Here is a 26,824-nt window from a genome sequence, read left to right on the forward strand (position 1 = left end):
CAGGGGTGAGGTGCCAACGCTCTAGCACCAACTCGACAGAGAGAGGGATAGGAAGGCGAAGGCCCTGGATGAAAAAGGTACAGTAGAGATAGATCTCGTTTGCACGGTGAGAGAAGGCATACTCACCAGGTCCAGGAATACGTAACATGACCTCAGCAGGAATGTGGAACTCCTCACGAAGGGAGACCAAGTTGGAAGGGGACAAGATACTAGCAACATGACCCAACATATCAGTAGGACCGGCGACTGAGGATGCCGCCCCAGAAGGCCTACGATCCCTACCAGGACTAGAGACACTAGAAGGTCCCACAGCCCCATCAATAGCATTGGGGGAAGGAACAGAGGATGGGGTACACACAGAAGAAGGCGATCCTGGGGATCGCTCCTCTGAAGATCCAACCCCGACCGAAGTAGGGCCAGGGTCATTAGGAGATGGCATGAACGACAAGAGAAGATAGACTATTACTTGAGAAAGTGATCTCCCTCAAAGACAGGAAGCTAGCAAGAAAAATGAAATCAAGACCACCTGCAAAGTATAAATAGCAGATCCATCACAGACAAGAAGGAGAGTGGAGAAGCATGAGGGTCCATCGCACCCACGGGCGTGGCCTCCCACGAGCGTGGCCTCACACCCATAGGCACGGCCACACCCCCAGGCGCGGCCACCCCAGGCACGGCCTCAGGCTCGCAGGTCATCAAATTGGGACTCTCCACACCGCCATACGCTACTATAAAAGGCAAGGTACACAACCCCATGAGGGGACATCTAAACTCATACTGAATAATCACTATTCATCTATTTGCGCCAGGAGATCTAACTTTGGCATCGGAGAGCCCTAGGCCGGAACCACATCGGTTCTCTCTGTTGACCCCTTGGTCCACTTGCAGGTGACGGCACTCGCAGGACCGCTAGATGATTTCTTGACGCAACAGATTGGCGCCGTCTGTGGGAACGACGCTAGCCATTACAGCTACTAGCTCGCTTCCATACTCATTCAATAGCACGAAGGAAGACTACCACCACCAACAACGGAGCAAGGAATGGATCACCACCCCCAGAGTGCTCTTGCCGCAGAGCCAACGACCAGGACCATGTCCCTCTGGAGGAAGAGATCCCCCTTAATGACCAGTTCGTGATCGATGAGCCCAACAATGACGAGGCCGACAATGTGGTGGTGGAGGTGATACCTGACCCCAATGCTCCAGCCACTGTGGGTCAGATCAACGACCTGCAATGACAGATCCTTGATGAACAACGACTCTTTCAAGAATACTTGACATAGCGTGTGACATCTCACCGTCGAAGGACTTCACCATCAGCAAGGGTGGAGTCCGTACCTCGACAAGAACCAAACCCTAGGAGATCATCTCCCAGGGGCGTGAGATCTGAGAGACTTGCGCAACAGGCAACCCCCACTCCGCAGCGGGGGGAGCCTTCCCAGCATCCCAGGAGAACAAGAGACCTCTCGCCATGGTCAGAATGTGGGAGGACGCCAACACCCAGGGCGAGGGTGTCTAGCCCGCAGAGATCGGTCCGGAGGTCTGTGTTCGATGAACGACTGGAAGAAGGTCACATACCACGACGAAGCCAGACCTACAGAGAAGAAAGCCCCTCACCTTCACGGCAGGGTTCATCACGGCGTGACCATTCACCATCCCGCCAACACTCAAGGTGGGAGGGGACATCCAGGAGAGAGCGTGAACGGGGTCACAGCGAACGTTCGGCCAGGCGTGGGGGACAAACACGGGATGAGGAGCTCGATCAAAGACTCCGCGACCTGGATGAGAAGCTGGAAGGGTTGAAGAAGCAGACCAAAGGCAAGATGCATTCCATACCTGGACAACACCCATTCTCGGGAGAGATCATGTCAGCCACACTACCTTCCAGGTTTCGACTACCCACCTTTGAACTCTACAGTGGTACCACTGACCCTAATGACCACATCAACTACTTTAATGGCATAATGACGCTGTATGGGGGGTCGGACGTGGTCTCCTGTCGGGCATTCCCGGCATCCCTCAAGGGAGCAGCCACATCATGGTTCTCCAGGCTACGACTGAGATCTATATGCTCGTTCACAGAGCTATGCGAACAGTTCGTCACCCACTTCCAAAGCAGCGTCAAGTAGAAGAAGACCACCGTCAATCTACTGAACGTGGTACAGAACCCTGGGGAATCTCTCAGGGAATACGTTACCAGGTTCACCAAGGAGTCCCTAGAGGTTCGAGACTTGGATGACCAGACACAGCATGCAACCCTAGCAGGAGGTATTAGGGACCTGGACTTGATCAAGGGCCTGGCACGTCATGAGACCAGGACTACGAAAGAGCTCTTGGAGCGGTGCAACGAGTTTGTAAATATGGCCGAGGTACTACAAGCTAGAACGAAAATAATCGAGGCCAAGTCACAGGACAACAAGAGGTCAGCACCTGATGACCGCAAAGAGGGTAAGAGGTCAAGGACAGAGCGCCGACAAGAGAAGAGCGACCGCCCATCTAGGAGGACAGACCGCCGCCCAGAGAGAAGTGAGAGGGCAAGCACCCCCGAGTTCACACCATTGAACACCACCAGGTCCCAGATACTCATGCAGATCCAGGATCGTGACCTACTCCATTGGCCATGACCCATGCTAGCAGGACCAGAGAAGCGGAACCCTAACAAATATTGCCTCTTCCACAAACAGAATGGGCACGACACAGAGGAGTGCTACCAATTGAAGAGAGAGATAGAACAACTGGTAAGAGCAGGAAGCTTAAACAAGTATGTGAAGGGGAGACGTGACAACCGCCCAGGCCAAGGAGATCTAGGTCGTGACGGAGACAGAGTGGAACTGAGACGAGAAGAAAGAAGAACAGATTGAGAGAGAGACTGCCCAGAAGAGCGGAGAGATGCAACAGAACCTAGTGGCACCAAGGGACCTCCTATCCTCACCATACTTGGAGGACCGGGGCAAGAGTCCACCAGAAAAGCTAAAGCTCATGCCAGGTTCGTGGGAGTGGCAGAGAAGCCCAGCAAGATAGCCAAGACCGAGGCGGTGATCTCCTTCTCGGATGAAGACCTGGAAGGACTAAACTTCCCGCATGAAGATGCCCTGGTAGTATAGGTGGAGGTAGCCAATCGACCTGTACACAGGGTACTGATAGACACAGGGGCGTCTGTTGACGTACTCTCCTTGGACGCCTATCGACAGTTCAGGTTCGAGGACGACCAGCTCAAACCAGAGCCCACTTATCTCCATGGATTCTCAGGTGCCACCGCCTCCATCAGAGGTACCATAGAACTATCCGTCACCTTCGGGGTACACCCTCAACAAGTAACCATCATGGTGAATTTCATGGTAGTGAAGTCCGTGGTGTCCTTCAACGGCCTCTTAGGGCGACCATCACTGACAGCCCTTAGAGGAGTCATATCGCCACTTCACCTGAAGATGAAGTTCCCCACCAAGAATGGGGTAGGCGAAGTCCGAGGAGATCAGAAGAAAGCAAGGGAGTGCTATGCCACCTTCATGAAAAAGAATAATGGCAACACCCGTGGAATGGCACTCTACCTAGAGAGCATGGTCAGTGACCAGAGAGATGAACTGACAGAGAGAAGGGGAAGGCTAGTGGAAGACCTCATCCCATGGCCCCTCAGCCAGGACGACCCCTCCAAGATCTTTCAGGTTGGCTCGCTGCTAAACAAGGAACAGAAAGAAGGGCTTGGACACCTCCTCCAAGCGAACATGGATGTCTTCACATGGTCGACCTCTGACATGTCGGGAATACCACGTTCCATAGCAGAACACCGACTACATGTCGACCCAACCAGGAAGCCCATTCAACAAAAGCGGCGTAACTTCGCCCTCGATCGACAAGCAGCAATCAAGGAGGTCGAGAAGTTAAGCCGATCAGGGTTCATCAGAAAGGAGAAGTTCCCAACCTGGCTCGCCAACGTGGTCATGGTACCAAAGCCAAGTAGGAAGTGGAGGATGTGTGTCGACTATACCGACCTGAACAAGGCATGCCCAAAAGATGAGTACCCACTGCCCAGGATCGACCTACTGATCGACGCCACCATCGGCCATGAGATGCTGAGTTTTATGGACGCCTACTCCGGATACAACCAGATCCTCATGTATGAGGATGATGAGTCTTACACCGCATTCCGGACGGACAAAGAGAAATACTGCTACAATGTCATGCCGTTCGGGTTAAAGAATGCAGGGTCCACCTATCAGAGGATGGTCAAGAAGATGTTCGAGGAGCAGATCGGGCGCAACATGGAGGTATATATGGATGACATGCTCGTGAAAAGCATCCACGCTAACCAACACCTGACCGACCTAGAGGAGGCATTCGCAGTACTGAGGAGGAACCAAATGAAGCTAAACCCTGCAAAGTACGCCTTTGGCGTAAAGTCAGGAAAATTCCTGGGGTTCATGGTCTCAGTCCGTGGAATAGAAGCCAACCCATCCAAGATCAAGGCCATCCAAGAGATGGCACCTCCTCGAACGGTCAGGGAAGTGCAGAGGTTGAATGGAAGGGTCGCCGCCCTTTCCAGGTTCGTGTCACGATCAGGTGATAAGTGCTTACAATTCTTCAAAACATTGAAGAGCCTCCGAAGCCCTAAAGATTTCACATGGACGGAAGAGTACCAGAAGGCGTTCGAAGAATTGAAGGAGTACTTAGAGAGCCCACCACTGCTTGGGCGACCAGAGCCTAACGAAGAGTTGCAGCTCTACCTGGCCGCCACCCCTGTCGCGGTTAGCGCAGTACTGCTGAAGGAAGAAGATAAAGTCCAGAGGCCCATCTATTACGTTAGCCATGTCCTGATCGATGCAGAGACCAAGTACACTAGGATCGAGAAGGTAGCCTATGCATTGGTAACGGCAGCCAGGAAGCTACGACCATACTTCCAAGCCCATACCATCATAGTCCTCACAAGCCTACCCCTGAAGAAGATACTGCACAAGCCAAACGTCTCCGGGCGATTGATAGCATGGGTGGTGGAGTTAAGTGAGCATGACATCAGGTTCCAAGCAAGGACAGCCATCAAAGGCCAGGCTCTTGCAGATTTCATTACAGAGTGTACCCTGTCTGAGACCGAGTCAAAAATAGGGGAGCCCGAAGAGGAGGATCACGGATCATGGGACATGTTCGTGGATGGGTCGAGCAATGCGGCAGGAAGTGGCGCGGGTCTCATATTAACCAGCCCTGAGGGATTTCGTATCCAATATGCTCTCCGATTCACCTTCCAAGCATCCAATAATGAAGCAGAGTACGAGTCATTACTAGCTGGACTCCGGGTGGCCAAAGCCATCCAAGTCACACACCCATCCACCCGGAGCGACTCCCAACTCGTGGTGAATCAGGTGAATGGAGAGTATGAGGCGAAAGATGAGAGGATGGCATCATACCTATCACGTGCTCAACCATTGATCGAGGGTTTCGTGAAGTTTGAGATGGTTCGAGTTCTTAGGGATGAGAACGCCGCCGCTGACGCCCTATCTAGGCTAGCCAATGAGGAACTCTGAAATTTGGCTAGCGCAGTCTATGTTGAGATCCTGCATGAGCCAACGTATAAGGAAAAGCAGGTTAACGAGATTGAGGAGGGACCTAGCTGGATGGACCCTCTACTCAACTACCTCCAGAACGATGTCTTACTAGAAGACAAGGCCGAGGCAAGGAAGATCAGGATGAGAGATGCAAAGTACACCGTCCTAAACGGGGTACTGTACAAGCGGGGGGCAACAGCACCACTACTTTGGTGCCTAGGACCCAAGGGGACAGAGTATGCCCTAGCCGAAGTCCATGAGGGGATATGTGGAAGCCACATGGGGGGACGAGCCCTAGCCTACAAAATCCTCCGCCAGGGACTATACTGGCCACGAATGCAAGAGGAGGCCATCCAATATGCCAAGAAGTGCGAGCAATGTCAGTTGTTCGCCCCAGTACCCCATCTACCCGCCACCAAGCTGACATCAATCCTCAACCTTTTACCATGTGGGGACTAGACATCTTAGGCAACTTCACCGCAGCACCGGGAAACAGAAAGTACCTGGTCGTCGCGATCGACTACTTCACCAAGTGGGTCAAAGCTAAACGCTTGGCCAAGATAACAGAGACAGAGATGGAGAAGTTCATCCGCGACGACGTCATCTACAGGTTCGGGGTACCACGGATCCTCGTCTTAGACAATGGAAAACAATTCAACAACCCCAAATTCCAAGCATTCTGTCACAGCTACAACATCGACTATCAGCCTATGTTGGTAGCATACCCACAGGCCAATGGTCAGGTGGAGGTCACCAACAGAACGCTACTGGAAGGAGTCAAGAAAAGGCTAGAAGGAGCCAAAGGCAAGTGGGTAGAAGAGCTACCAAGCGTCCTGTGGGCTTACCGAACTATAGTACAGACGCCCACAGGAGAGAGCCCATTCCGCCTAGCATATGGCACTGAAGCATTGGCGCCAGTAGAGTTTTGCGCCATGTCCCATAGGGTTCTGTACTTCAATGAACGTACCTATGTCGACGGACTGCGGGCGAACCTAGACTTTATAGATGAGGTCCGCGAGAGAGCACTACTAAGGAACGTCGCCTACCAGCAACGTACTGCCAGGTACTATAATGCCAGGGTCAAGGAAAGGCTATTCCACTAGGGAGATTTAGTACTACGGAGGGCAAGTGCATCACAGCCACAGAAGGCAGGGAAGCTGTCACCCAACTGGGAAGGACCCTACATAGTCTCCAAGCAAATATGCCCAGGGACTTACCGCTTGAAGACTCCAGGGGGCAAGAAGGTAGATCGTACCTGGAACTCTGAACATCTGAAGAAGTACTACCAGTAGAAGCATAGCAGTAGTGGTAGTGATAACAAAAGCAGTAGCAGTAGGAGTAGCAGTAGACGACATCACTGTTTCAAGGTCAATTTGAATTTCATTCAAAATAAAGAGATGTTGCAGGAATACTTATCTTCTTCTACCACTCAATCGAATCACTGCCACTACATTAAGGCGTCATGCCAACATTGAGGCTTTATGCCTAAGGCAACATGCCAACATTGAGACTTCATGCCTAAGGTGACATGCCAACACTGAGGCTTTATGCCTAAGGCAACATGCCAACATTAAGGCTTCATGCCTAAGGCGACATGCCAACACTGAAGCTTTATGCCTAAGGCAACATGCCAACATTGAGGCTTCATGCCTAAGGCGACATGCCAACACTGAGGCTTCATGCCTAAGGCAACATGCCAACACTGAGGCTTTATGCCTAAGGCGACATGCCAACATTGAGGCTTCATGCCTAAGGCGACATGCCAACACTGAGGCTTTATGCCTAAGGCGACATGCCAACACTGAAGCTTTATGCCTAAGGCAACATGCCAACATTGAGGCTTCATGCCTAAGGCGAAATGCCAACACTGAGGCTTCATGCCTAAGGCAACATGCCAACACTGAGGCTTTATGCCTAAGGCGACATGCCAACATTGAGGCTTCATGCCTAAGGCGACATGCCAACACTGAGGCTTTATGCCTAAGGCAACATGCCAACATTGAGGCTTCATGCCTAAGGCGACATGCCAACACTGAGGCTTCATCCCTACACTGAGGCTTCATGCCTAAGGCGACATGCCAACACTGAGGCTTTATGCCTAAGGCAACATGCCAACATTAAGGCTTCATGCCTAAGGCGACATGCCAACACTGAGGCTTCATGCCTAAGGCGATATGCCAACACAGAGGCTTCTGGCCTAAGGCGACATGCCAACACTGAGGCTGTATGCCTAAGGCGACCTGCCAACACTGAGGCTGTGTGCCTAAGGCGTCATGCCAACACTGAGGCTCTACGCCTAAGGCGTTAACCCACCAAGGTCCGAGGATCACCAAGGCACGACGCAACTACCAAAATCCCATGACTATCAAGGGTCAGGGAGTATCAACGTGCAAATAATCACCAGGAGACAATGCAGTCAAAGAGAAGCAAAAGCGATCACATAGAAAAGTCATAGTAGTTACAAACTCAAGTTCAAAAAAGGAAAAAGGTTGAGACGTCTACAGGATCGGTACGGCCGTAGGGTCAAGGGATCACAGAGTGGTGGGTCACCTCCGACCCAGCAGGAGACATCATATCCACCTCAAGAGGACGCGTAGCAGCACCCCCCTCAGGCAGGGCAGCCTCCACCTCTGACACCGGAATGCTCTCCACCACAGCTACACCTGGAAGCGCCGCAGTAAACTCAGAGAACCCTAAAAATAGAGAAGTCATAATCGGGGGTCACCTCCAGGACACAAGCGGCTAAGTCCCGGACCCCTCCCTCATAGGCGGGCTGAAGCTGCGCCTGATACAGCATCGAGAATGCAGAGGATGCCTGGAACTCAGCCACAACTCGCTCACCTGCAGATGCTAGCTCCGCCTCATGCCTTCCCCTCAATGAATGAAGCTCCTCCTCCAAGGCAAGAACCCTAGCCGAGCTCTCGGCCGCACCAGCAGAGGTCACACGCAGCTCCTCAGACACCTCCAGGAGTTTCCCGGACGCCACTGCGAGCTCCCCCGATACCCTCTGCGCGTCAACCTTGGCCCTCTCACGGGCATCGATCTGTCCCTAGAGCTCCCTCTCCACATCACGCAGGGTGCGCTGTATCTGCACCTCACGAGAAGCGTGACCCTCCAATCGAAGTACCGCCTCAGCAATACGGTGATGGACCTACAATCAACATGGCAGGCGATAAAACAATCTAAAAATAAATGGAGCAATGAACATGACGAGACAAAAAAGGGATAACTCACCGAAGCCATATCATGGTAGAGGGTCTGAGCCAGACAAGCATCGTTAAGCCTCTGCAAGGCCATCCTCGTGGTAGGGAGCCTGACCCTATCCACCCACTCCCGCGACACGCTGGCTTCGGCCAAGGTCGAGCCCTCCGGCACGCCCAAGGTGATCTCACTGGGACTCACCCAGCGTGGGAAGATCGAGGGCGATACGCGCAGGAACTCACACCTTTCCCCTTGGAAAGGGGCAATACAGAAGATCCGGAAGGAGCGACAGAGGGAGGCAGAGGCACAGAGCCTGAAACGCCATCATCATCAGGAGAAGTACGGGGAAGGAGGACACGTACACCAGAGCTCGTCACACGGGCATGTCCTGGTCCACCCTTCTGCTTCGCTCCAACAACCACAGGCGCAGAAGCACCACTAACATCGGTCACTCCAGCAGATGGACCACCCTGAGAAGCGGCCTTCCTCCGCAGATTGCCAAGGAGCAAACTGAAGTCTAGACGCGTATCCACTGCATAGACCACCCAACCAATCAGATGACAGATACATTCAAATACCAACATGCCAATCAAGTACAAAAGACAATGCTCTTACCAGGACTCAGCTTCCAGAGAGACAGGAAGGCCTCCGAGTCCAATTCCTGGACGTGGAACGGATCGCGACCCAGGCACAGCTTGAGGGAGTCACCCTCAAAATCACTCAGCTCAAGCCCCTGATTGACCCTCTTGAGGTCAATAACTTCCCTAACAGTCCGTAATGGGCATTGGGGGACCGTGGCAAAAAAGAAGCGATCCCTCCAATACTTCACATGGCTAGTGATCCCCGTGAGAAGCTCCACAGAGGCATAGGGCCCCTTGAGCACGCGGCGAGCAAAGTGATAACATCCATGGTTCCCCTTCTTCAACAGATAAAAGTGGGAGAACAGGGGAACAGTGGCGGCACGCCCCAGGCGGGCAAAGAAGACATAGAAATCCAAGATCACCCTCCGAGAGTTGGGCAACACCTGCCCAGGGGTGAGGTGTCAATGCTCTAACACCAACTCGACAAAGCGAGGGATAGGAAGGCGAAGGCCCTGGAGAAAAAATGAACTGTAAAGACAGATCTCACCCGCACGGTGAGAGAAGGCATACTCGCCAGGCCCAGGAGCACGCAACATGACCTCGGTGGGAATATGGAACTCCTCACGGAGGGAGACCAAGTCAGAAGGTGACAAGATGCTAGCAACAGGGCCCAACCTATCAGCAGGACCGGCGGCTGAGGATGCTGCCCCCGAGTGCCGACGATCCCTACTGGGATCAGAGACACTAAAAGGTCCCACACCTCCATTAGTAGCACTAGGGGAGGGTATAGAGGAGGGAGTACCCACAGAAGAAGGCGATCCGGTGGAACGCTCCTCTGAAGATCCAACCCCGACAGAAGCAGGGCCAAGGTCACCCGGGAATGACATGAAGGACAAGAGAGGAACGAACTACTTACTTGAGAAAGCGATCTCCCCGAAGCTGGTAAGAAAAAATGAAAGGAATGCCACCTGCAAAATATAAACAGCAGATTCATCACATACAAGAGGAAGAAAAGAGAGGAAGAGCGAGGGTCCATCACACCCACGCCGCGGCCTCATCGGCATGGCGCGGCCACCCCAGGCGCTGCCACACCCGCAAGGCACGGCCACCCAAGCGCGGCCACACCCGCAAGGCGCGGCCACCCAAGTGCGGCCAGCTAGGCGCGGGCCACACCCACAAGGCGCGGCCACACCCACAGGCGCAGCCACACCCGCAGGCGCGGCCTCACCGAGGTGCCACCCTACAAAAAAAAAAAAAAAAAAAAAAAAAAAAAAAAGAAGAAAAGAAAAAGAAAGAAAAGGGACCGAATTTACCTCAGAGAAAAGGCAACTGCACGGGGAGACAGGCACACGACCACGACGCGGCCACACCACGGGCACGATCAAGTGACAGAGATCACAATAGGCAAGGCACTCAAGCCAAGCACCACTCAAGCCTTCCAAGCAAACCAAGGCACCAAGTGAGCACAAACCAAACACAAGGACCCAAAATCAAGCAAAGTGGATACTAGTGGAGGTGACCAAAAAATAAGCACATGGTGGGCACCAAAGAGAGGAAAAAAGACAAAAAGTGGAATACAAGGGGGGAATTAAAGAAGAGCAAAATGGGAGACAAAAAGTAAGAAAGAGAAATGAGAAGTGAAAGAAGAGAAAGTGAAAGAAAGGAACATATACCTACAAAAAACAAAAGAAGAAAAAGTGTAGGAGGAAAGGTTTGAACCCCCAACCTCTCCTACCTCATTAGTGGATTTACAGGCAAACCCCGCAAGGAAAGTCTATTCGCAGCGGACCCCTCACTATGTAACGGCATCTACTCTCTTGGACATCCTATCCCAAGAGAGTGGGGGGCAAATGATACATCCAATATTCACCGGGCCAATCAATGACCGCCACGTGTCACCGACGACCCGCTCCATAACCAAGGGGAACGAACCGGGGTCCCAGCACCCGGGCGCGGCCTCACCTAGGCGCGGCCACACATCCGGGTGCGGCCTCACCTAGGCGCGGCCTCACCCAGGCCCGGCCACCACTCGGGCGCGGCCTCACCCAGGCGCGGCCTCACCTAGGCGTGGCCTCACCCAGGCGCGCGGCCACCACTCGGGCGTGGCCTCACCTAGGCGCGGCCACACATCCAGGCGCGGCCTCACCCAGGCGCAGCCTGCACCCAGGCACAGCATCGTGGGCACGTGAGGTGGGGGCTACCCACCTATGACCCGATCGTATCGCTACAGACTCATGTCACCACCAGGACTCTAGGCCGCCGCTTAGAAGTCACGTCACCCAGACGGATTCAAGCACCAAGGACGTTATCACCACACGCGGGTATCTATCCACCAAGGATCTTGATACTACTAGGACACTCCCTCCCGCGGGGAGATGATCAATCAGGATAGAGCCCCGTTACCCAAGGCCTCTATCCACTCAACGGGACAATCGCCATCAAACTGGGACTCTCCACACCGCCATGCGCTACTATAAAAGGCAAGGTACACAACCCCATGAGGGGACATCTAAACTCATACTGAATAATCACTATTCATCTGTTTGCGCCAGGAGATCTAACTTTGGCATCGGAGAGCCCTAGGCCGGAACCACACCGATTCTCTCTGTTGACCCCTTGGTCCACTTGCAGGTGACGGCACTCGCAGGACGCAACAAGGTTGATGAGCCGAACCGATCAAGTAGGTTTCTTTTTGGGGTTTAAGATGGTTTAAACAAGATCTCAGGAGATTTTCAAAAATTTTTGAATTCTTTTAAGATCTCAGGAGGTTTTCAAAAATTTTTGAATTCTTTTAATATCATCCGTTGGATCTTAATCAAGCCAGATGGCACAATGAGAAGTGACGGAAGTAGGACGGAAGTACGAACTTTGGAAGTAGAGGATGTGGATCCCTTACACACACCTTCGTGGAAGCAATTGAGATGAGCGTGAAGTGGCACAAATTGCGGAATTACAAACACCTTCATGGAAGCAGCTCTATAGCTGAGAGAAAGGCGTGAAGTAGAAGAAATGCAGAATTGCCACACACCTTCGTGGAAGCAGCTGGGATGGGTGTGAAATGGAAGAAATACAGAATTGCCACACACACCTTCGTGGAAGCAGCTGAGATGAGCGTGAAGTGGCACGAATTGCGGAATTACAAACACCTTCGTGGAAGCAGCTGAGATGTGCGTGAAATGGAAGAAATGCAGAATTGCCACACACCTTCGTGGAAGCAGATGAGATGAGTGTGAAGTGGCACGAATGGCGGAATTACAAACACCTTTGTGGAAGCACCTCTGTAGCTAAGAGATGGGCGTGAAGTAGAAGAAATGCAGAATTGCCACACACCTTCGTGGAAGCAGCTGAGATAAGTGTGAAGTGGGACGAATTGCGGAATTACAAGCACACCTTCGTGGAAGCAGCTCTGTAGCTGAGAGATTGGCGTGAAGTAAATGAAACGCGGAATTGTCACAAACCTTCGTGGAAGAAGCTGAGACAGGCATGGCGTGGATGAAACAAAATGATGTCCGCAAAACGCGGAATGACACTTAACTTAAATATTAAATGTCACAAGAATAACCGTCGCAAAAACATCCATTACTAAAGATTCTGTTCGAACAAGCTAGTATTGAATTTCATGGAGATCACTACGGAATCATTTCAGCTCCTACCCTTTCTATTCCATCTTACGGAGAGGAAAAATTTTGACTTGGGTATACGATTGCCTCCATTAGAAGTACTGATTGTTGCTTCATCTTCAACTACTGTGTTCTCTATATTTCAGTTACCCATCGAATACATTGATGGGAACCCAGTTCCAACCATATTCTTTGCAGGTCGGCCGTCGACCTTTCATGCTTTCCTAATGGCAATTACCTTTGCATTCACTGGGTCGATTTGTGCAATCTATCTCCGAAATATTTATCCGAAGATCACGAGGTTTTGCAGATGCTTGGGTGGTGCATCCATGACCACAGCTCTGGTTATACTGATATGGATCAGTACATCCAACAGATTAGCGTGATTCTGATCAGTTTGGGGCCGAATCTGACCCATTTCATCCGATTCAGATTGGAATTGGCATTGACTGAATCAATCCCCAATTCCAGCTGATTCGGATCTCAATTCATACCGATTCTGATGAACTCCATCGTCGCTTCTTAATTTGCTCTGCCATTGCGACCAGCTGTTAGCCCTTTTTTTTTTTTCCTTGAATAAGAGTGTTCTTTTATTGAGTTTCCGAGTGGCTGTATGTCCTCTGTTTCAGCAAGACCTGAATAGCTTCAGGTTTCGAAGCAGGTGTCTCTATGTACAATGGCTCCCATATTAGACAGGGTTTGGGGGGTGTTCTTCATGTATGTTGAGATCTGTACTACAAAATTAACAAACCCATAGACCCTCCCTGCTCTCATGCCCCTTCCCTATAATAAGCAAGATTGCATGAACAGTCTTGTTTAAAGTTTCTTCTAATAGTACTTTCTTGTTTTTTTGAAAATATTTTGTTTTAATAATGCACCTGAAAGAAGAAAAGCTCCATTAATCCTCTAATCCATCTTGATTCATATCACAATATTGTCAGTTACATCTTTAGCATCCATCATAACATGATCATATTCTTTCCCCAGTCTTTGGTTGCTGACAAGGCCTTCAAGATCTCAAACATTTCAGCCTCTTCGAGACCCTCACAAAGATTGATGACTGCCATCCTAATCTCAAGTTCCTCCAATCATATGAACAACCTCCAATAGTAAATACATAACTTGTGAGTGATATCCTTTTGTCAAGATCACCTACATAACCTGAACCAACATAACCAGATAAATTGTCACCATTCCTCCCAACTCCAAACAAACACGAAAGATCCCTTTCAAATATCTAAGTATTCATTTCACTACTTCCCAATGAGTTTTACCTGGACATGACAGGTGCCTGCTCACCATGCTGACTACCTGTGAAATGTCAGGATGTATACAAACCATAGCATACATAATGGAATCAACTAATGAGGAGATCAAAAGGGATGTTTGGGATTTGGATCCTCTTAGCGCTCCAAGACGGATGGTTTTTGTGGGGCTTTTTTAAGTAAATATTTGGGCTATAGTGGATGATGATTTTTTAAGGCAACCAAATCTTTTTTCTCTATAGGGCTTCTTCCAAATGTGGTACATAACAACTTTATTACATTAATTCCTAAAGGGGAGGGGCTTCATCTCTAGATAAATTTAGACCCATTTGCATGGGGAATTTTTTCTGTAAGGCTGTTTCAAAGATAGTGGCTTCGAGACTCTTTCTTCTCCTTCCAAGATTAGTATCTGAGAAGCAGAGTGCCTTCCAGGAAGGTAAGATCATCTCTTCCAATACTAGTAAGGCCTTTGAACTTGCAAACTTGATGTTCTTGCGCGTTTGCTCGTGGTAGAGGGGTAGGCATAAAACTGGACTGATTGCTGCATTCAAATTTTTCTTTGGGACTTGCTCTATCTATGAGACAGAGTTCAGAGCTTTCTTGAGAGGCATAGTTGAAGCTAAGGAGATAGGTATCCAGGACCTTTGGGTTGAATGTGACTCTATTGCAGTGGTAATGGTTGTGAATGACAAATCTATCACCTGCTTTGTATATTAGGATTGGATTCACCTTCAACCCTATTCATCTTCCATTCGGTTGAAGCTCTCTCATTGCTTCCATGAGTAAAATCCGATTACAGACTACTAGGCCAAGGACGCAGCTAAAAACTCTTTGTCTGTAGTTTCTCCCGTCTCCCCTCCTTCAGTGCAAGAAAATCTCTTGGTGGATGCTCAGTGTAGACCGAGATTTTGGTTATGAATTTATAATTATGTGCTCTCCCCATACTGGTGGCAATGTCGTAGGTGGGGTTTAGAGGTCCTAGCATTTTGTTTTTGTTCAATTCTTGTCCATTTGTAATTCTTTTGTTATTCTAATACAAATTACTTTTTAGAGAAAAAAAAAATACTAGCAAACTTTCAGGTACAAATGTACGTGTAGCTTTTGGTAGATTGTAGACCAATCCACGGTGAGCGGTCCAACCCTCCAACTATATTAATCCTTATTATCCATGATATTTCTTATTTGCATCCATCTTTGAGTCATGTAATTTTGCCTTTATTCCAAGGAATGGAAAAAAATTTGGCTGAAGCCATGGCTTCTTGAAGCATGCACTTCAAAGTCCATTTGTACTACTCGTTCTTATCAGTATAAAGCTTTGTTTACCATAAACAAAATTTTTTGGTAGATGGTAGAGAGAAATTATTGTTAGATTAAATTGATCCGAATAGGGACAAAATCCTAAAAGCCAGGATCTCCATAGGGCGTTCAAGAACACAATTAAATAAATAATAGAAAATAGGAATAGAACCACTGACCTTGTTTCGCATCCATAGTGATGATGATTGCAGCGGAAAATAAAGAACAAAGATCTAGGTGCTTCCCCTCTATTCCCAAAGTAACTGGCCTGATGAGAATACCGAATGCGCAGGGACGACGAACACTGAATATCTCCCTCTCTTTCAAGAATGCACTCCTCAATAGTAATTGAGAATAATAAGTTGTGATGGGTAGAGGGGGGACCTAGCTCTCCTTATATAGTAATCCCTATAGGGTCTGACTCATCACAGTCCCAATAGGAATCTATCTGGCCCACACTAAGCCAGTCCACATTAGACTTCTAATATAACTTAATGACCTCACTTTATTAGACCAAAACCCTAATTAGCCTGGTTTAGGGATTTAATTATGTCCATATAGAATTTTATTAGAACTAAAATTCTAACATTCTCCCACTTGGACTTACATTAAATTCCTTATTTTTAAAAGGATTTAAAAACAGTTTTGACCAAAACAAATCACAGGCTAACAACTCTTTAAGAAAACTTTATGTGCATAATTTTTTAAAATAAATTGGTCTAGAGGTCATATTAGAAAGTCAATCCTATCTCATAGAGTTTTAGACACCGAATCATGGCGGTAACTGCATCTATGATCAAGCGACACAGAGCCTTCCATGGTCACGAGAGCCCTCAACTCTACTAACATGGATACAATGTGGTAGTGTGGCAATGAGATAATACTCACGTAGTGATTCCTTATGTATTATTCGTTTATCAGTCCAAAATTTCTCTTCTTTAAGTGGCACAGGCTCACTAGAGAAATAAACTTTGTGATTCTAACGAATCTGTATGTCTCATCAGAAATAACTCGAGTTATACTTTATGTGTTACAAGACATACCTTTAGGCTAACAACTTAATGCCCCAGCCTTGCTTAAGGTTAACACATTCCTTAAGACTTTAAAATCAGAAATATATACATCATGTCAATAAATAAAACACTCATGTGTTTAAAAGAAACTGCATGCAATGACACCTGATATATATATAAATCAAAGTTTACCATAAGGTAAAAATACAGATGAAAAGAAACTTTAAATTACAATGAAGCAAAATAAAACAAACTCCCACTAACCAACCACATCCCATGATGCAACTAAGCCCATGCCCATGATATGTCTCTAAAAAACACAAGGGCGAAGACCTTTGGTTAGGGGATCTGCAACCATATCATCTGTACTAATATGCTCCACTGTAATGTCACATTCCTTTACTCTCTCCTTTATGGTCAAATACTTGACCTCCATGTGTTTAGACCCTCTAAGTCCTTTATTGTTGTTTATAACCAACACAGCAGAGCTGTTATTACTATATGTTTGGATGGGTCTATCCACAGAATCTAAAATGGTCAACTACTTTATGAGATTCCTGAGTCAAATAACCTGAGTAGCAACCCCATGGCATACTACAAACTTTACCTGTATAGTCAATGTGGTTACCAATGTTTGTTTTGTACTGTTCCATAATACTACCCTTCCTGCTATTAGAAAAACTTAACCAGATGTGGATCTCCTATCATTCTCACAGCTAGCAAGGTCGGAATCTGTATGACCCACTAGCTTGAGTTCAGGAATGTGTCTTTATGTTACATATAATCTTTTGTCCCCTACAAGTACCATAATACTTTATTGGCAGCAACCCAGTGGCTAAGACCAGGATCTGACTGATATCTGCCAAGAAGACCCATCACAAAAGTAATATCCGGTCTGGTACAGACCTGAGCATACATGATACTACCTAGTGCGCTAGTATAAGGCACCTCATTATGTCATCCTTCTCAGCTTCATTTTTCAGGCACTGTGTCGAGCTCAGTTTGAGAACAGGAACATTCTCAGGTTTGCAATCCAGCATACTGAACCTCTCCTGAATACGATCAACATAAGCCCTCTAAGAAAAACTTAGTAAACGACGAGAACGATCCTTATGGATCTCAATGCCAAGGACAAAAGAAACCTCACCAAGGTCCTTCATGTCAAATTCCCTAGATAATAGTTGCTTTCATTTATGCAACATCCCTAGGTCACCGCTAGCAAGAAGGATGTCATCCATATAAAATATGAGAAAATAGAATTTGCTCCCACTGACCTTGTGATATATACATTGATCCGCTTTATTTTTCACAAAATCGAATGAAGTCACGACACTGTCAAACTTCAAATACCACTGCCTGGAAGCTTGTTTGAGACCGTAAATAGACTTCTTGAGTCCATGCAAGATGGTCTGAACCATCCACCGCAAGACCCTCAGGTTTAATTCAACAAGCTCACAAACATCATTATGTTTCATTGATTCCACTTCATCTCTCATTACATTTAACCACAAATCTAACTGAGAACTAGAAACAATGCCTGAATAAGTAACTGGATCAACCACACAACCAATGTCGTAGTCATGTTCTCTCAGATAGACCTCATAGATAGATGGTATTTCTGAATTTCTCCCCTTGATGGATTTTCGTGATGGTGCTACCACTGCTTGCCTCACCTGAATCGAGAAATCTCATTTGAGGCTGCATCAATGATAGGATCCTCAATCGCATCTGATTGAGAGGAATCTCATCAGGTGCTACATGAATGTCAAAGATCGTTATCAATATCAGGCTCCTGAACTCCAGCAGGTGTAACTAATGGCGTGGTATGCCCCACATCCGTTTGAATAGGTAGAAGAACATGTACCAATGTACCAACCATGTCACTATCTCAAACAGTCTGAGAACAATCATTCCTTTTGGCCATATCAAATTCTAGAAACTTCGCTGCCTATAAGTCCATAATTCTAGTGTCTCCGCAGGGGTTATAAAATTTATATCCCTTCGAATGATCTGGGTAGCTAACAAAATAGTAATGAGTAGTCCTGGGATCCAACTTGTTCAAATTCGGATAATATAGTTTTACTTCTGCAGGGCACCCCCAAACTCTAAGATGATTTCTGGGTTTAGTAACTACATGGTTAAGGATACAATGAGTAGTTTTCAAAAAACTTCTCCCATAAGAACTTAGGTAAAATTTGTCTTACTAATCATACTCTTCACCAGTGCGGTTATGTCTTTCGGCGACACCATTTTTCTCAGGACTTCCTGGCATAGTAAATTGACCAACTATCGCAGAGTCCTCTTAGTATTTGGAAAATAGGCCCTTAAGCTATCCAGCATCGTCATGTCTGCCATAATACTCATCCCCACGATCGGATTTAACAATTTTAATAACTTTCCCCAACTGTTTCTCAACTTTAGTCCCAAAAATCTTGAACTTGTCAAGAAATTCAGACTTTTCTTTAATTAAGAACAGATAGCCATATCGGGAGTAGTCGCCTGTTAAAAGTGATGAAATAAAAAATTTCTACACAATGTGGCTGAACAGGGACCACTGATGTCAATTTGAATGACCTCCAACAGGTCAGAACTATAGACTACAGTTTTCTTCTTTATCTTGGTCATTTTTTCCTTACATCAGTCTACATAAGTTTCTAGATCACTTTCGAGAGTAGGTAGGATGTCAGACTTTATCAGTCTTTCCACTCTTGCCTTAGAAATATGACCTAACATCTTATGCCACAATGTGAAAGACCGTTCTTTAGGTAAGGGTCTTTTGAAAACAACGTTTTCAATGTTATGGAAAGCGTAGATATCATTGGGAGATAAACACAGTCTGTACAATCCATTGGACGTAATGCAGGAACCAACTTTATTAGAAACAAATTTATCATACTGTTCTTTATTTCAAAATGGTAACTACCAATGTCCAACACTGAAATCGAAATTAAATTTCGCCTGAAGGATGATACATAAAAAGTATTCTCTACAGTCAAATTAAAACTAGAAACTAGTAATAAAATGATATCTCCCACGAACTTTACGTCAATCATATCCATCATTCCCTATGACAAGTCTTGATTCATCCTGATTTGGCCTCTTTCGATTTATGAATCCCTATATGGTAAAAGCAATTTAGTTAGTTGCCCCGCCGTCTAGCCTCCAAGTACTGGATGAGGCTTATGATAGATTGGACTCACAAACAAAAGCCAAAGAATCGTTACCTGATGGCCTGGGTTTTGATAACCAAGTCTTGTATTTGTTGCAGTCCTTCTTTATGTGACCCTTCTTCTTGCAAAAGAAGCAGCGATCACTCTCTTTCTTGAAAGAGTCTTGCTTAGGTCCCAAATTGTTAATCCGATCGCACTCTTTATTGGCAGACTTATGAGTATGATTTTTAGACTTTTTACTCTCATGGGATTTGAAAATAACAAGTAGTTTCTCTTCCTCGGATACAACCCTAGAAATAAGGTCATCGATACTCCAGACATCGTCCTGGGAAAGGTAGTTAGTTTTGATGATGTCAAAATCAGAAGGTAGGGTATTAAGAACTTGATGAACAATCAAGGCATCAGGAAGAACAATATTCAAGGCTTTGATTTTGGTTTGATAGTCAATCATCCAAACAATATAATCCCTAATACCCCCAGAACCATGGTATTCCATATTAAATAGCCCTTGCAGAAGTCTCCCAATCTTAGCATTCGATGAAACTTGGTATCTCTTGAAAATTGCATCCAGCAATACTCTGGCAGTACATTTATCAGGTAGACCACTCTTAAGGTGTTCCGGTATCGACCTCTTTATAGATAGTACAGCTAAGCGATTACTCTTTTCCCATGCAGAATGCACAAATTTTTCATCCTCAGTACTATCAGCTGTTAGGTCCATTGGTTTATCTATAACAAGGGACGTATGCACATTTGCCATCTTCATGGCAAACATAATGTCCTCTTTCCACTTCTTAAAATTTGACCCAGTAAGAATCTCAATAGTGACCATGTTATTATTGAGAAAATGTATTGAAAATTTAAACAATGAACAGTACAATAATCAGCATGATGCAAGTACAGCTTGAAACCTTATAAGCTAATGAAAATTTTACACACATCGTTGTGAAAACACCTTTGGGCTGAATTCCCAACATGCAATTGTAAAAATCCCTACATACCAGTGGCCATGGGAATACAGCTCAACTTTCAAAATCCACCACCTTTGGGTGTGCAGAATTCTAGGGTCAGCCTATTCATATGCATACTGTATATGTACCCCTTCAAGTACCAATACATGACCACCACCTTTGGGTGTATGACCACACATTAGAGTTGAAGGACATCCCACAACTGTATGAGACCGGTGTTTCATAAATCCAACAAGGAAGGTCGCTTTGGCGGCTGCATCCTGTCGAACCCATGGGACCCTCTCTTGGGATATTCCAAAATTACTTACATCCTTAAACAAATTGTGTTATTTTATACTTTATGACAAGGGGCTTAACTGTCTCAAAATTAACACAAATATGCCAATAGTATTGTTCATCAAAGTAGGTATTCCAGTAAGTCAGAAAATTAGTTCGGTTCCCAATGGAACGAATCGATAAATTCTAGAATAGGGCATGCATTAAAAGAATATCAAAAATATTTAAAATATTCCTATCTGATCAAAACAAAGGGCACCACTGTGTAGAGCACAGAAAAACAGAGCTAACACAAAAAATGGGACCCCAAACGGAGTCTCGTAGGCCCCAAAAAGCCCGGTCAAAGTTCAAGTCAAAATCCGGTTGACTGTATAGGTCAAACCGGTCCGAAAAGTCAAACCAAATCAATTTGGTTTAACCCCCGGTTCGAGTGAACCGGTCCAGACCCGGTCCAATCGGGTTCGGGTCAACCAAAAACGGGTCAATACCCGGGTTAGAGGGCCGGGTTTTCGGATCAGAACCCGGGTCGACCCGACCCGAGAGGCGCACGTTAGCATCGCCTATAGATAGCATCAGGCGCACGATAGCAAAACCCAGATTCCCTTCTTTTTTTTTTCTTTTTTTTTTTTAACTTCTGCCGGGGAGTGAAGATCACCCGCGGCTGCCGCCGGCGGTGATCCACCCACCGAAAACTCTGATTTTGCGAGCTCTATGCCCCCATGTGATCAGATTCTGTTTTCGCCGGCTAAAAAAATTGGCAGAATACCAGTGTCCGTACGGGTTTTTTGGAAAACTGGAAAAAACCCTAAAAACCTTGATTCGAATCGAAAAAATTTTCGATTCCCTTATTATGTTCTATTATTTTGAATCTATATAGGTTCAAGAACGGATCTATGGAGGCTCTGATACCACATGTTAGATTAAATTGATCCGAATAGGGACAAAATCCTAAAAGCCAGGATCTCCATAGGGCGTTTCGGATAATATAGTTTTACTTCTGCAGGGCACCCCCAAACTCTAAGAATTATTGCATAAGGTATAATGGGACTCTTTCACTAAATACTTGACTCCTTCCCGTACATGTTATCATTTGATCTGAATTGACAATAATGTAGAATGAATCACCATGTTTGCAGTAGCAGTATCACGCAATGCACACTCAACATAACTACAAAAATGTAAAGAACTAAAATTACCATCTAGAAGCAGATGAGACACATAAATCATCCCAAATGGAAGTAATCATGCAACAACATTGAATAATTTACAACATTTGATATCTAGATGCTTCAATCTCTTGAATAATCTCATCTATTGGAGCCATGTACGACTACGTTATTTCTGACTGAATTGGATAGTGGGTTTGCTTTTCTCGTCCTCTTTATTCTTGGCGTAGTCATCTGCAAAAAGGGCTTCTAGAGAAGCTTATGGTCTCTGGAACAATTTCAGTTCCTCCATGCATATCACGAGATGTTGGTGTAGTTTTTTGAGGGGTTGGTGATAATTGGGTACATTTAGGGATGTAAGTGTCTGATTTGTGTTTGAATCTGTTTAAGGGTTTCCAAATCCGGAATTTTGGTTTTCGAAAAATATTCGAATCCGTCCGAAAAATAATCGGATTCGGATAGTTCCATTTCAGATCACATAATATTGGATTTGGATAGTTCCATTCCAGAAATTCCATATGGACTTCTGAAAATGCCCTCAAATAGGCTGCCTTCACGTAAACCTATAAAATCACAATTCCCAAGGCATAATATCTTCACTCAATGGTGCCGAAGGTTATCAGACACTATATAAACCTCCAATGCAGTGTCCCATGCTACCACATAGGCCCGGATGCTCCAGCATCACTGCCAACATGTCAAATCACTATCAAATGACCAAAATGCCTCTATCAACTGTGTCAACATTCCATAGATCTCTGTGACTGAAATAATCAACAAAACACTCCTGTATGCTGACTGTCACCTGTCTAGGCCATCAGTACTCTGTAAAATTATAGAAATGCCGCTATAATGTTGTCCATGCCTGAAAATAGCAGAAATGCCCCTAGACTTCCAAACAATATGGGACTTCTGTATACACTGCTAAACCCTTGTAATGATGTCACTGCCACTGTGAACACTATAAGAACTACTAGGGATACTAGGACACTATCTAGTTACTGTCTGCACTGCCAACTCAACCAGAATGCTGCCTGGACTGTCCTGACCTCTATAACTGCCCTGGATTGCCACTATACATACCCTCTGTCTTTGTACTGCACCAAGATATACTATGTTGATAATAATAACACACATGCACTGTGTTGACAACAATTACAACCAACACACAAACACTACCTTCTGCACTGTGTGTTCAACACGGGTCTGGGTTTAATACTGAAATAAAGATAATAAAGCCATCAATGTATTGGAAGGGGAGTTTGAAAAATATAAAGAACCCAGTAATCAAAGATTAAACAATAATGCAACAATCAGTAAGAGGCAGTGGTATACTGAAGACGGAATAAATTTTGTGTATCCGAAAGATGGATTAGAAAGGGTAGGATCTAGCTTAAATGATCTCTTAGTGCCCTCCATGACCTTCAATGCTTGTTCGAACAAAATCTATGTCACGAAGGTTTTTCTTACAATAGGATAATAGAGAAAGTAAGGAGGTGATGAGAGAAGGAGAGAAGATGGAGGCCAATGTTTAACGTGGTTCGGTTGTTTGAATAATCTACGTCCATGGTCAAGGATTTTCACTATGTCACCTCCTTGAATTGGAGTTCTTATTTAAGGATAACAATCGACTCTCAATCTCACCACTTATGGAAACTAGATTGTTACAGTTGTGATCCTTATCAGAATCCCTTTGATTGTGAGTCCTACCAATATCAGAATCCCTTTGATTGTGAACCTTATCTAAATCCCTTTGATTGAGAGTCCTGCCAAGATCAGAATCTCTTTTATTGAGAGTCCTACCAAGTTTAGCTTCATTCGTTATCCCTTTGTCTGGGTGGTGCCTAATGGACTTTGACTCAACAATGTCTTTATCTTTAACATAGGAGATTTGTTCCTATTGTGAATAAGGTTTAGTTTGTTTTGGTTGCTATTTTAGATAGTTTCCTTTCCGCATTAGGTTTCCTATTGTGTTGAGTTGTTATAAATAAGGGAAATTTATGTCTACCACCCTTGGAATTTTAAAAACTACTTCTGTACCCTTGAGTGATAACTCTGTTAATTTTAGAATGAAATGAAAATTTTGCCCTTGTCTTCTTCTTCTTCTTTCTTTCTTCTTTTTCTTATTCCCTTGTTTCTACTCACCACCAACTCTCACCACCGTAACCACCTCCTCCCCTTCGAGCACCACCACCACCATTACCTCTACCCCCACCGTTTTTCGCTCTCTTGAGAGATGAGGAGTCTACGACCGACCACTGCTGTAGCATGCAATCCTGCAAGTCAGGTAATGCCCTGCTACTCCATCCTCTCTCTCTCTCTCTCTCTCTCTCTCTCTCTCTCTCTCTCTCATTCTTTCCATCTGCAACTTCACTTTCGGTTCCATCTACCCATCTGAACCTACCCGACGGTTGCAGGTTGGAGTACGGCATACCGGCCACCTGGATCTAGCTGTGGGTATCCATTGCAAAGGCACCTCAGTTTACTATCCTCCATCGTCATCAATATCCGCCGTTGGTGGAGGGGAAATGGGTATCCACCGCATGAGTTTTACCAACAGCCGTCACCTCCACCATCGTATGGGTATCCATGGGCACTTGGTTGTGGCTACTCGTCGATGTAGCAATAGCTATTGAAAAATAAGTTTGGGATGGGATTCGGAGTTGGGTTGCTGGAAGGAGAGCTTGGTGGGCTTTTGAGAAGGGTTTTACAAGTTACAGGTTTGCAGCAGAGTGGTAGAGACAGAGAAATATGAGAGAAGAATGATAAAACACACAACGAGTCAAAATGGCATTCACAAGAATTGACAACTCAAGCTCACGGCTCACATTGAACCACCGCTCACGCTAACAGTCTTGACCATACACTCTCTACCCAAGAAATTATTTATTTTCCCCCGATCTACACCACCTGCAGTTCCAAAACTTCCTAATTCGAACCCAACAGAAAAAAGAGGGAAACCAAATTATATAAGCAAACAACTTCTTCTATACATACTACTAATCAAAACAAATACCTAGTTTCTTCTCCAACCTAGTATTGGGTAATCCTTTAATGGATTTGGCTGTCTCAAGTGAGGTTGTTGAATAGAACCCTCAATGTCCTCAAAGTGGTTACCAAGCTCGGAGCCAGCCTTTGTGCCTCATAGAACAGGCGGGGGATTGCCCTACGCTTATGGGTCCAAAACCCCCAACGCACATGGATACTGCTATAGTTTCGTGTTCCCCAGTTTTGTCTTCCAAAGGCCAAACTGGCACTACTTTGGAGAAGATCTGCTTTTCCAACAGTGTTTCTGTTAGTCTGTCGGACTCTCCTCTCCATCCAATTAGTGGCAGCAGACTTGGCCTGAGTGAGCAGCCTCTAAGTAATCACAATAAAGAGTTATTGCCTCCAATCTTATTAGGGACTGATTCTGGGACCCAGTATGTTACTGATCTAGCCCTTGTGCAGGCTAAAAAGATCATTTTGGTCACCCCGTCACCAGATTTATCTAAGGATACTGTGCTTTCCTCATCAATAATAATTGAGGAAATTGAGCAGGAACATCTGGCTAGGGCCCCCACCGTGAGAGGAAAGCTCCTTATATACCTAGCCCGGTGATAAAAAGCTTCAAACGGCTTCAAATATCGCCTCAGTTTGAGCCTGAAGTGGGCCCTCCTGTGCTTTTTACTTGGCACTCTCCTGAGAGAGCAAAAGGATCAACCCATAGACGTCAGCTTCGTTTCTCTGCCTCATCTTCATCAACACCAACTGAAAGGGTTTGGGTGGCTGCCCTCGATCAACCTCCCAATACCAAATGAGCTTATTGGTATGGAACTGACAAGGGATCGGTCGCCTCTTGACAGTCTGATATCTTAGTAGATTGGTTTCTACTAAGCGACCGTGTTTAGTTTTCCTCTTTGAAACTAAACAACCTGAGGCTTATATGGAGAAAATAAAGAAAAGGTTAGGATTCCCTCACTCGTTTTTTCTAAATCCAGTTGGTAAATCAGGAGGGTTAGCTCTCTTTTGGACTAATTCAATTTCCATTTCCATCTTATCTGCCTCAAGTAGGATAGTTGATACACATGCCACCGCAGCTTTTTTGCCAGCTTCTTTTAGGATGTCCTTTGTCTACGGTGAGCCACGGTTTGAGGCTAGGGCTGCTTTTTGGAGAGAACTCTCTCAACTTGGGCGCACTATTGGTGGCCCTTGGATCTGTGCTGGAGATTTCAATGAGGTCTTATCAACATCTAAAAAAGTTGGTGGTAAATAAAAAAACCCATCTCATATTCAAAATTTTCAGGATGCAATCAATGATTGTAGTCTGGTTGAATTGCATTTCTCAGGCCGTTCTTTTTCTTGGTCTAATAAACGAACAGGTCCTGACCTGATTCTATCAAGTATAGACAAGGTCTTTTACAATGGGGAAGCCCTCTGTACTCTCAATTATATTGAGGTTCAACGCCAGGCTATGGTAGGATCAGATGATATTCCTGTGGTGGTTAACCTGCTATTTTTAAAGAAAAAAGGTAGATGCTTTTCCTATGAAACTAAATGGGAAGGTCACTTAGACCTTCCAAATGTAATTTCAAATGCTTGGGTCTCTAATTTTCAGGGGTCCCCGTCCTTCCTCTTATCCAAGAAATTGTTAGAGTGCCAGTTTCAGCTCAGGCGTTGGAGTAAGGTCCAGTTTCAAAATAGTTTGGTTGAAATAGATAAAATAAACTTTGACCTTGCAAAGATACAAAA

Source organism: Telopea speciosissima, chromosome 9 (assembly GCF_018873765.1).
Source record: "Telopea speciosissima isolate NSW1024214 ecotype Mountain lineage chromosome 9, Tspe_v1, whole genome shotgun sequence".
Taxonomy (NCBI): domain Eukaryota; kingdom Viridiplantae; phylum Streptophyta; class Magnoliopsida; order Proteales; family Proteaceae; genus Telopea; species Telopea speciosissima.